The 10,804-nt window shown below is 46.4% G+C and overlaps 1 protein-coding gene across 2 annotated transcripts in view; it reads right to left on the reverse strand.

The window, feature by feature from the left end:
- The window catches only part of FAM107B (family with sequence similarity 107 member B), a 54,454-nt gene extending 45,770 nt beyond the window's left edge, over window positions 1–8,684 (reverse strand). Inside the window, exon 1 of one of the 2 annotated variants that reach the window (XM_032193891.1) lies at window positions 8,555–8,684. The gene's annotated coding sequence lies outside the window, so the exon portion shown is untranslated. Of the gene's footprint in view, window positions 1–7,687; window positions 7,879–8,554 lie in introns of those variants that run through there. The other variant, XM_032193904.1, reaches the window with a different exon arrangement.
- Between the last annotated feature and the right edge of the window lie 2,120 nt (window positions 8,685–10,804).

A 10,804-nucleotide genomic window follows, 5' to 3' on the forward strand; every position in this document is an offset into this window, starting at 1 on the left:
ATTCAGTCTTTGTTTCCTCATCAGTAAAAAAAAATAAAATAGGACAACAATAAATATTTATCTATTCAAATACATACTGGAACAATTTGTTTACCCTGACACAGTTGGTTTTTCAAGTACACAACGGCTCTGTAAAATTCTAAGCAGAGATTCCCTGGTTGTGCTACACTACATAAAATCAGGATCATTTTCTGCAAGTGGCTTGTTGAGCTCTCACTTCCTGTTTTTGGAAGGAAACCGTGTCTTGCACCACACCTCTAAGCCTCCTGTTTTGCAAACCATGGTCCTCCAAGGTGAGTTTGAGGCATCTTAACTCCGAGAAACTTTTAAGAAGAGAAATGATACCTTGATTACAGAGACTGTAAATCTTTAGAATCTGAATGGCTGTATTAAGAAAAAAAAAGAAAAAGGCATTTTTTCAGTCCCCTTCCTGAAGGAAAACATCCAGTAAGAATGGGAGTAGGCGCTCCTTCTTTCCTTGTTTTTACAGTACTGAGTTCTCTCTGATATCCAGTATTTTGTTGGCCAGTATGTGTAACGTGGTGCTTTCTAAATCCAGCTCAGCTTCGTGGCACTCTAAATATCTTAGGGAGTAAGCTAACTTTATCTGTAGTTGTTTTAGCAGTCAATTAATCAACTTCCCATTAGAAAGAAAAAATACCTTCAAATGAAGTGTGATTCTGTAGATAAAAGAAAAGATGAATCTTAGTTCTGATGGACTGTCAGATCTAAGCAGGGAATCACTCGAGGCTTCCGCACCATTAAAGGTTAAAAAAATAAATAAATGAACTCATCACTGAAACTTTAATATTTAATTCTACCAGTCTTCTGCTGCTAATAATAAAGATATTAAAATCCACTGTTACAAATGGGAGGAAGGCATTGGAATGACGCCTCAGAGCAGTTATTTAGCAGAGCAATCTGTATCCTGTTCAATGGGACTCGCTGTTACCTGGTTTCCAGTCGATCCTGGCTCTTCAGAAGCACACGTTCCTCTAGCCCAAAGTTCATTACTAAACCCCTGCCTTTCAGCGCACAGAACAGCTCCTTACAAACGCAGCCCTCCCCCTCACGCTACCAGATGATGGAAGTCAGAGGAATTAAGCACGTAACCAAAGTCTTACACTGATATAGAGAAACACAGAAAAGTAAAACAGCTTCAGCAGCTAGACTCTTTTTTCTTGCATAATTCCAAGAGGGGTAAAAGCAGTTTCATTGAAATCTGATCCTGGGATGCTTTGGTGATGAAGGATTTCACATGGCAGCCACTAAGAGCTTAATTAGCATGGTATTCTAAAACTTGGGCATCCCAGGTGGAGAGCCAGGGACATCCCAAAGAGCTGCCCACAGGCTCAGCACCACAGAAATGGGAAGAAGCAGAAGTTCCTGTGGCTGATGCTGCCTGCAGGCATGCCGTGCCACACCATGCCAGCAGCAGCACGATGGTTTTGAAGAAAGGAAGTAAAGAACTAGTTCGCTGTAGGAAACCAGGGCAGAGGATTGGGAAGAGACCAGGCTGACACCTGAATTACATTTTGGACAGGAAAAGTTAGCTCCATATACCGCTGTTAGAGCATCCAAGAAGTCTCCCAGGATTTAAATACTTTCCTCTCTTTTAAAGTTCTTCCCCTAGGTCCTTTAAAAAGCTGTCCCAGCCTCACTGATCATGCTAAACTCTGACTTTGCCCCTAGAACTGACCCTTCTTCTTTGAGGGGTCTGCTGGAAAATATCACAATAAAAGTGACATCTACTGCAGAGATTTTCCAGTGAAAAGTACTGCTCTGGGGTTCTTTAAGTCCTATTTTCTTAGAAAAGTGGATGTCTTTTAACTACCTGTGCTCCTATACAGGTGTATATGCACGTATATGTCCTTGCAACAGCTTTTGGCTGATGCTGGCAAATGGATTACCTTTAACTAAAGGAGCATGTTGGGTCGTGGATCTGTCAATCCTATGAGTTCCCTGGATGCAGACAGCAGGTTGGGGAGATGCCTTTTTAGTACTTCTACAGAGAAAAGTAGATCTGAAGTGTCTAGAAGGTATATGGATTCCTGTAAGACAGCTCACAGAGTAAGAATTATTCTTGTAATGCAATGAGCATGAGTGAAAAAGCACTTTTAGGGAGATACATAAAGATACATCTAAAATTTGAAGTCTCTGTAACAACCTGGCTGTCCAGCAAAGCAGCCGTATTCAGTGCAAAACTGATCGCAAAAGCAAAAAATATTTTTACTCCAGGTTTGCAAAAACACAATGTTAGCATCACAAAAAATACCACAGATCACCTTTTTGCATTTCTGATCACCATTCTCGTCCCTATTTAAAAATTCCCAGGGCAGACAGTGTCTCTAGAAGTGGCAGGACAGTACTAGGCAGGAAGGGCCCTCAGGCCCCTGCAAAACAAAACAATAGGTGGCACGCTTATTTACTAACTTGAGGTAGTAATTTTTCCTCACATCCTTGAGCAAGGAGATTTATTTTGCTTACTAGATTAAAAAAAATATATATATCAAAGTCCTTGAACATGCAGTAAATGTGTGGATTTAAAGGGAACTTTGAAGGTATGGCACTTCAGAGTGATTAGGAAAAGAATGCAGCACATAGAACAGCCACATAAAACTCTCTCTTTTCACTCAGTCACTAACCAAAGAGGAAACAAACCAGGCTCACGAGCTTGGATTTGATTTTTCTCAGAAGAGAGAACGCTTTGATAGAAGGACATCTGTAACGTGTTTCAGCCCTTTAAACTAAAAGGAAGTGACTAGCATGGACATCCACAACTACGGTCTTCATAACAAGCTTCAAGGCTGGATCCTCGTTGCTGGAACTTCAGGGACGTTTTTGTGCCTCTTTTCGGTGCAATACGGCACCAGCCCAAGAGATGAATACTTTCTGCTTTTCAGGGACGTAACATTTCTTAAATCCTAAAGCTAGCTTTTAAAGCTATTTCCTGAAGAAAAAAAAAAAAAAAAAAAAAAAGAATATGTTTGTGTTTTACAGAAGTTTATGATTTGTTTGGTCTCCTTGAACTTGAAGATGTCGTGGGTAAATGAAGAGCCATGGGCATGCCTGGACTGTCTTTGGAGGGTTCCACAGCTGCAGTAACAGAACTGTAAGGACAACACCAGGCGCTGCCAGGGCTTCTCTCCAGAACACACAAAACTCCCTGTGCCTGGGTGTTTCCGCTCAGCACGTCCTCGTGCAGCTTACTTGGACAAAGGCACACCTGGAGGCTACCACAGGAAATCTGAAGGATGCGCCAGCAGCACTCAGGGATGCCCAGCAGGTCATCTTTTTCCCTGGTGACACCTCCAAGGGGACTGAGGTAGCGGAGATGCTTTTCATCTGAAAGAGCAGAGCGCTGCATGTATAGAACAGGCTGCTCAGCAACTCGTCCTGCCCGTACAAAGAAAGTTTCCTTTGGCTCCAGCTAAACCTCTTGCTCTCCAGAGGTACCAAACAGCAAAGCTTGTCCTCTACATCATATTAACAGGCAAAGTGACTCAAGGCCATCCATTCTGATCCCCGTCCCCAAGCATATGCACTTCACCCACCTGACAGCGCAAACTCCAGCTCCTCTGAAACCTTTTCAGGCTGTGTAGCAGCACCCAGCACAGCCCCTGGCCTACATCAGGAGAGCATTTATGCACACACGAATGGTCTTGACCCACTTCTTGTCACTTCGTCTGAAATGCTCGGAGCTGTGAACTCCATTTCATCGTTAGCTCTAGAACAAAGGCCTGTGCACAGCCGTGAGCTCTTATGAATGCCCATTCACTGCACAGGCAGGGAACAAAAAGAATCACTCTGTTGTTTCCCGTCCTCCTGCTCCTCTGGCCAGCCCACCAGGAGACCCACTAAATGCCAGCCCTGTGGGAATACCTTCGACTGGCAGTGCTGGGCTCCCCGTCCGAGCAGATGACTTTAATTTCTGCATGGAGGATAAAACCAAGACCTATCATGGAATATCCTGACTTAGAAGGGACCCACAAGGACCACCGAGTCCAACTCCTGGCTCCACGTAAGATCATTGTCCAGCACATTCCACACCTGATCATCCTAAGCTCTCCAGAGGATGCTTAGTGCAGCTCTAAACGTGTCAGGCTGAGATCTCCTAGAGGACAGACCAGGGGTTTAACAGTTGATCCTGCAGGAACACTGCCTGAAGTTTCAGTATTAATGTAAAATAAAGAAACCAAGCTGAAAGAAAGGCTGTTCCTAACTTACTGCATAATTTCTCTTTTTGTAGAGCGCGTATCTGCGCAACAGGCAATCTTCTGGTTCCGTGCTGCCAGAGAAATTTAAAAAATGCAAGCAAATCCAGGAGGTTTGTTGGTAGGGTAAATAACCTTTGCTTTATTTAGCCCTATCTCATTGGTACTCCCAGCTCACACCATGAAGCTAGCAGCCCTGTCCCATCCAAGCAAGCTGATGACCTGCTAAAGGCTCAATTAAGTCCAAGCTGGATTAGATCCATACTGGAACGCAAACTGCACCAAGACCTGCTTTAGACCCAGGTTAGAAGAGTAACAACAGAGCTGAGATGTGATTTGACAATATTAGGCAGACCAGAGGCCACAAATGCCCCCACATCACTGGGGCTTGTTCTTTTATACTCAGAACTTGGAAAGGCTGCTGTCTCACCTGGGATTTTCCTAGCCTTCATTGCACAAAACATTACAGTGTTGGCATAAACACAGGAAGTAGACCCAAAACATGTTTTGAAATTAAACCGAAGGCCACGAGGGACTTGGCAGCTGGCACAGTCACCAAACAGCGCCGCAGCCAAGCGCCAGTTCAAACTTCAGCACTCCCAGCGCCACCACACAGAGGCAGCAGGCACCCTCCTGTGTTTTCTTCTGCCAACGCTCGCTCACCTGCAGCTGAAGGACCTGCCCAAAGGTCCAGCCAGAGACACATCTGTGAGAGCAGCACCCACTACATGGAGGCAGGTGTAGAAAGGGGAAGAAAAGTGTTTTTATCATTCTGCCTCCCCTGTGGGTGCTGAATGTCTTAGTTTAGGGACTTACAACTACAAAACCCTCCCGTTTTCCATCGCCTAACAAAGACAGCAGGCATGCTGATGCTTGAAGAAGCAGCTGCCCACTAACTGCGCCTCAGACAGGTTACCAGGTCATTTTTCATAACCCTCTGCTCAGCCACTTCGGACCGTGCCTCTTCTCTTTTCTTCTCTTCTCTCCATGTGCTCTGTGCAGGCGGAAGGAAGCTCTTTCGTTTCAGCACTAGCCAGCAGTTCAAAAGACCCAAGTTCAAGCTTGTGCACCACCGCACATTTCCTGTGCAATCACAGAAAAGCCAGTTACTTTTTTTTGCACTTTTATGCTCCATTTGCAAAGGGAAGGAGTCTTCCCCGCTGCGCAAAGACACAACACCTTTCCCCTCCAGCATGGTTTTGAGAGGATTAATACAACCAGAGAATGCACTCACAGAGATAAGTCCGACAAGAGTATTAAAGATGTGGAAAAGGGAAGATAAATCACCTGAGTAGGACTTCATTTCACTCTTTCTTAGCAAATTTGCACCTCTATGTTCAGGTTGTTATGTGACCAATTCCCTTTCCACAGTCTAATCTTTTTCTGGCTTGTGTTAGAATTAAACATCAAAACCTTGACTTACACGCTCTTTGGGTAAGTTTAAATAATAATAAATAAATAAATAAGTAAATAGAGTTAAAGAGTTTCAGGCTCTTTGCAGCATGTTAAGCTTCAAACTATACTTAAGAACTTGTCAGGTGTGGCCAAACCAGAATAAACTTCTGACTAGTCTCTGAACTGAAGAAGCATTAAGCATAGTGGTGTGTTCTTTTTTGCCCTCCAAAGTTAAGACTGTGTGTGGAACTTGTACATTTTTGGAAAAAGCAAGCACCAAAAGAACATCAGAACAGTATCAGCTGGGAACTGTGTCTGACGTGCTCTTTTTGGGTACTTAGGAGATGCAAACAGACAGATCCAAAGTTGTACCGTGCAAAAACGCCAGATATAAAAACGGTCCATCAAAGATTCTGTAAATGTGAGTATTGACTCGCTCTCTCTAAAGCTACCACAGTGCCAGAACAGCCTCACCGTTGGCCAAATGTATTTAATATTGTCAACTGCATACAAAGGTAACAATTCCGGTCAATAAAATCATTTTTTGAAACTGAAATGAAGCCAAAATTCTGTTAAGGCCAATTATTGGTTAAACATTTCCACTCTTCCCACAGCTAATAAGCAAGAATGTTGCTTCTACCTTTACCAAGTTTCTTCTGCTCCCACTTTAGATGATTTTTCTTTCTTTAATGCTGTTACACGGCTCATGTTTTGATGTTACTCTAAAACAGGTCTGTTTCTCAGCACCACAAGCATGGCACTACATAAAAGCTCAGTGAATTCCCCCCCACACCCCCTGATCTGCTCTCTCAGTCCATCCCAAGCCTGGCTGTTACACTAAAGCGACTCTGTCAAACAATCTGCCGCTTCAGCAAGTGCACTGACCATAACCATGCACAAATCAGTTTGCAAAGAAGAGGCCTGTGCATGTGTGAGAAACGAAAGGTCTCCGAACTACAGCTGCGTGCAGTTCTTCACTGACCTAGCTGTGCGGTGTTATTATAGGACAGTTCAACACAGCTAATCCCAAACCCTTTAAACGCTCAACTTGAGCTACAGAAACTTCTGCCTTTCGAAGAGAAGTCCTGAAAGATCTCGAGACTGAAAAGAGAAGGAAGATCACAAAGTGATACGGAGCAAAAAGGAGAAAGCAAGTTGGAGAGTGTTTAGGAGATTTGAGACTGTCTCACTTCTACCCCTTACCTTCAGGGAGCATCAGCGTAACATTTTAATTAGCAACAATTCACTGCTGGAGATAAAATAGCAACATTACTCTGGGGCATTTTGGACCCTGAAAACACAAATGACACTTCACCTGCCAAAACCATCCCTGGCAAAACTCCACTGACATCAGTGGAACTAGCCCAACCATGAAATTGGCCCACAGTTGCTTTAAGACAATAATGGCTTTGTTTTAGGAGAAATAGGGTATCTGTGGTTGTTTTTAATAAAGCCTAGCAAACAATTGCTTATTGTTACTAAGCAAATCTCACTGACAATAAGCAAGCAGCTATCACATTTGCAGTGCACACTAGCTGTCCATTTATTGCTTAGGAAAACAACCATCAATAAAGGAAGAAGATTCTCAGTGTCCTGTTCAAATCACGAGGAGATTAAAGACTGACTGCTTCTCCAATTGCCCACAACGTCCACAAGTAATTATTTCCATTGTAACAGTGTTCTTCCACGCTCCTAATTCACTGCCAAGTCACCGAAAGTTAAACATCCCAGTTTAAAAGAAGTTAAATATCCCAGATTTAGCGCACATACCCACGTACCACAGCGCTGCCAGGGAGTTATTCAACAATACCCCCACCGCAATCCCCATCCAGCAACCACATTATGCTCATTCAAACGAGTTGTTTTTTTTTTCCTCATTTTGTTGCGTTTTTGTCTGACTGTGCAGATTCTCAGTGAAAACCAAAAGTTCTCGTGCTCCTGGCTCCTTCTCGAGCGTGCCCTGAACTTGCAGAACCGGCCTCTGCTCCGACACCAAGGCACTGCCATACGCCAGCACTCCTCAAACTATTAAAGAACATTAAACAGAAGGAGGAAACACTTGGTTAAGTCACACTGACCTTCTGTGTTGCACCCCTCGCTCGTTTGAACGCTGAAATTCTCCGAAAACACTGCTCTGTGCGGTCACGCTAACCAGTCGTGAAGCCTTTCAATCTAGCACGTAGGGAAATGGAGGCATTGGGACCGTCCAGGGAAACTTTTGACAGAGCCGCAGTTCGAGGGGTGGAAGCACAGGGAGAGTTCGCCAGCCTCTGAGGCTAGCAGTTTGACCAAAAAGCGGGGGTTTGTAGGGAGAAAACCACTCCGCACACCCAAAGCTCAGCTGCGGCCGCTGCTCCAAGCTCACCTTCATCGGGACAGGAGATAAAAGCAGTCATCCCGCCATCACAAGGCGAGGGGATTGTTTCTCCTTCTCTTCACAGAAGAGACTGTCTTTCCTTCTCAGCCACCACAACCACCCCAAGAGAGAATAAAAGTTACTCTGCGGAGCAAAACCCCCTCCGCCAGCCCCAAAAGCGAGGGGAAAAGCACCCGACACGGGCAAAAGCCATGCTCCAGAGCAGCCCGGACAGAGGGGCGCCCTATAATTTCACCCCCTCAAGCTTCCCATCCTAAAATAAGAGAAATTAGGCTGAGGGAGGTGTCCCCCCGGGGTCCCTCAGCCCCCTCAGGCAGCCGGGGAGCTTCGGGGTGCGCCCTGAGGGGATGCGGGGTGTGCCCTGAGGAGAAATGGGGTGAGCCCTGAGGAAAATTGGGGTGAATCCTGAGAGAAATGAGGGTGAACCCTGAGGGAAACGGGGGTGCACCCTGAGGGGGCTCTCCCCCGATCCCCGCCGCCCGGGCTGTCCCGCCCCGCCATCGCCGCGCCTTTGTGTGCGGGAGATCCCCGGCCACAAAAAAATACAAAAATAAAAAAAAAAACCTACCTCGGCGGGGACTGCTATCCCCGAGCCGCCGGGAAGAGGCACCGGCAGGAGGAGAGAGGGACACCCGGAGGGCAGGAGGAGGGACAGGGAGCCGAAGGGAAGGCGGCAGCTGCCCGCTCCGAGCCGGCCCGGCCTCGCCTGAGGGGAGCGGCGGGGCCGGGGGCGGGCCGGGGGCGGACCCGGCGCTGAGTCAGCGCCCAGGCGGCTCCTCCGGCCCCGAGCACGGAGCCGCCTTTGTTGTCGGGCTCCCTCAGGGCGAGGGGGAGACGAGGGGGAAAGCCCGAAAGAGTGAGGGGGTCAAAAGGGGTGGCCCCCCAAGCCGGCAGGAGGCTGCCCCTGGCCCCCCGCGCTGAGGGGGGGAGAGGGGACGGGCCGCTATGGGCAGCGGTCGCGGTGGTTTTGGGGCACATGCTGAGGTGGTGAGGTCCCTCAGTGGCCTCCTTCACCTGCAGGAGTGACTCTTCTTCCCTCAGGAGTCTCCAACTGCTTTTTTCAGTTCCCCGTCTTCATTTCTTCTTCCTCTCCCTTGTCCCAAACCCCTAAAACTCAACCTTGTCCCCTATGGATAATCCACTAAATCAGAATTAAGAACCCCAGTCTGTGCATGAACCCATGCAAACACAATTCACTGGCAGAAGAAAGGCCAGGCAACCACAGCAGTAAGTCCGAAATGGTGAGACGTGCCTCGAAATCTGTTTCATAGCAAGTAATAAACGATGCAGGCATGACAGAATCTGGACCGTAACATAGCGTGCGGAGGCTTTGGGTATGGACCAGAAAATGACCCTTGGGGATGAAATGTATGTTTATATATTGGTGTGCATGCTTGGATTGAATCAATTTCTTTTGTATATTTATCACCAGGATTATTCTGAGTTTCTTTGGAGCAGATGACTCGCATCACGGCGAAGTGACAGAAGCGTCTTGAATCGCCCCAGGGATGGAAAGCTTCTGGGACCATCAGACTGGAGCTCAAGGAGCATTCAGCATAGTTTGGGCTCTGGAGACTCCTCCAAAACCCCCAGCCCCAAAAAGTCCCTGTAGGAAGGATGTTGGTGCTCAGCAGGTGGTGCTATTTCCACTGACTGCGTCCTAAATAATCCACTGCCCCAGTTTGTCTTGGGGGCTCAGTGGGTACAGAGAAATATGTTTTCTGTGAGGGAAAGCTGAAATCATGAGTGGTGGTATGTATTAAAAGTCTGCTCAGGTCTTTGTGTGTGGCTGTTCTTTCACTAGGAAAAAAAAAAAAAAAAAAAAAAGGCAGCTGCAAAGTGCCTGTGTGAAACGTAGCAAATGGATGACAACCAGAGTGTGGGTGGCCACTATCAGTTCTGGTTCAATCTAAGTCTGCTGCCAAGTGCCAACGTAGGCAATCAGAGCTATGCTGTGGACAAATGAGATGTTATGAAATCCACCACACTCCTCAAAAAGTCACTAGCAGCTCCACAAGTTGGGACACCCATTGGTGGTGTCCATGTTCACCTTTTCAGCCAGGATTATGACTTGCCTCATGCCCCAGGTGACTGGAGATAGCTGTGAGATACATTTGTTCCTGTATGTAGAGCCCATCGATACTACACAGAGAAAAACCTTGTAAAAATTGATTATTTTTTATTAAATGCAGTAAAATAATGTGCCTAGAAGGGTGAGGGAGCATAAATATTGAATAGTTCCCTGTTCTGTGAACAACCCTCTGTTTGAAGCAAACAGGGAAGGAAATGGTGTATGAGCAGAGACGTGCAACCAGCAAAGGAAGAAAATGAACTGCAAAGCTAGCTGGAATGCTGGATTTCCCTATCTTTTACATTCTTGACCTTACAGACCTCTCCGTATCATTCTGCATGTAAGCATTAACCATTCATATCGTAAAGGCGCTTTGTAGTCCTGATCCAGTTTTATCGCCACTGCTTTAGACACTGCACAGGCAGTTGTCCCTGCTCTGAAATCTGACACTTTACATCAGTGTTTCCCAACCCTTTCTGGGCTCAGACAGCTATTTTGCCGCGATATGTACCATCTCCACAGCAGATACCTTATATCCACACCTTTAAATGGAATTTAACACTTTGCTGAGGTTACTGAAAACACAACGGTGGTCAAACGATAACTCCGAGTCAAACATCTCACAAGCAAGTTAAGGGGTCGGCCTGTGTCACCTCCTTGCCTGGCTTTGCACAAGAGCTGCTCGGTATCCCAAAGCCTTAGATGGGGAGAAAGCAAGTCAGCCCAGCACAGCTCCAGCCCATAGCT

This window comes from Aythya fuligula, chromosome 1, assembly GCF_009819795.1.
Source record: "Aythya fuligula isolate bAytFul2 chromosome 1, bAytFul2.pri, whole genome shotgun sequence".
Taxonomy (NCBI): Eukaryota; Metazoa; Chordata; class Aves; order Anseriformes; family Anatidae; genus Aythya; species Aythya fuligula.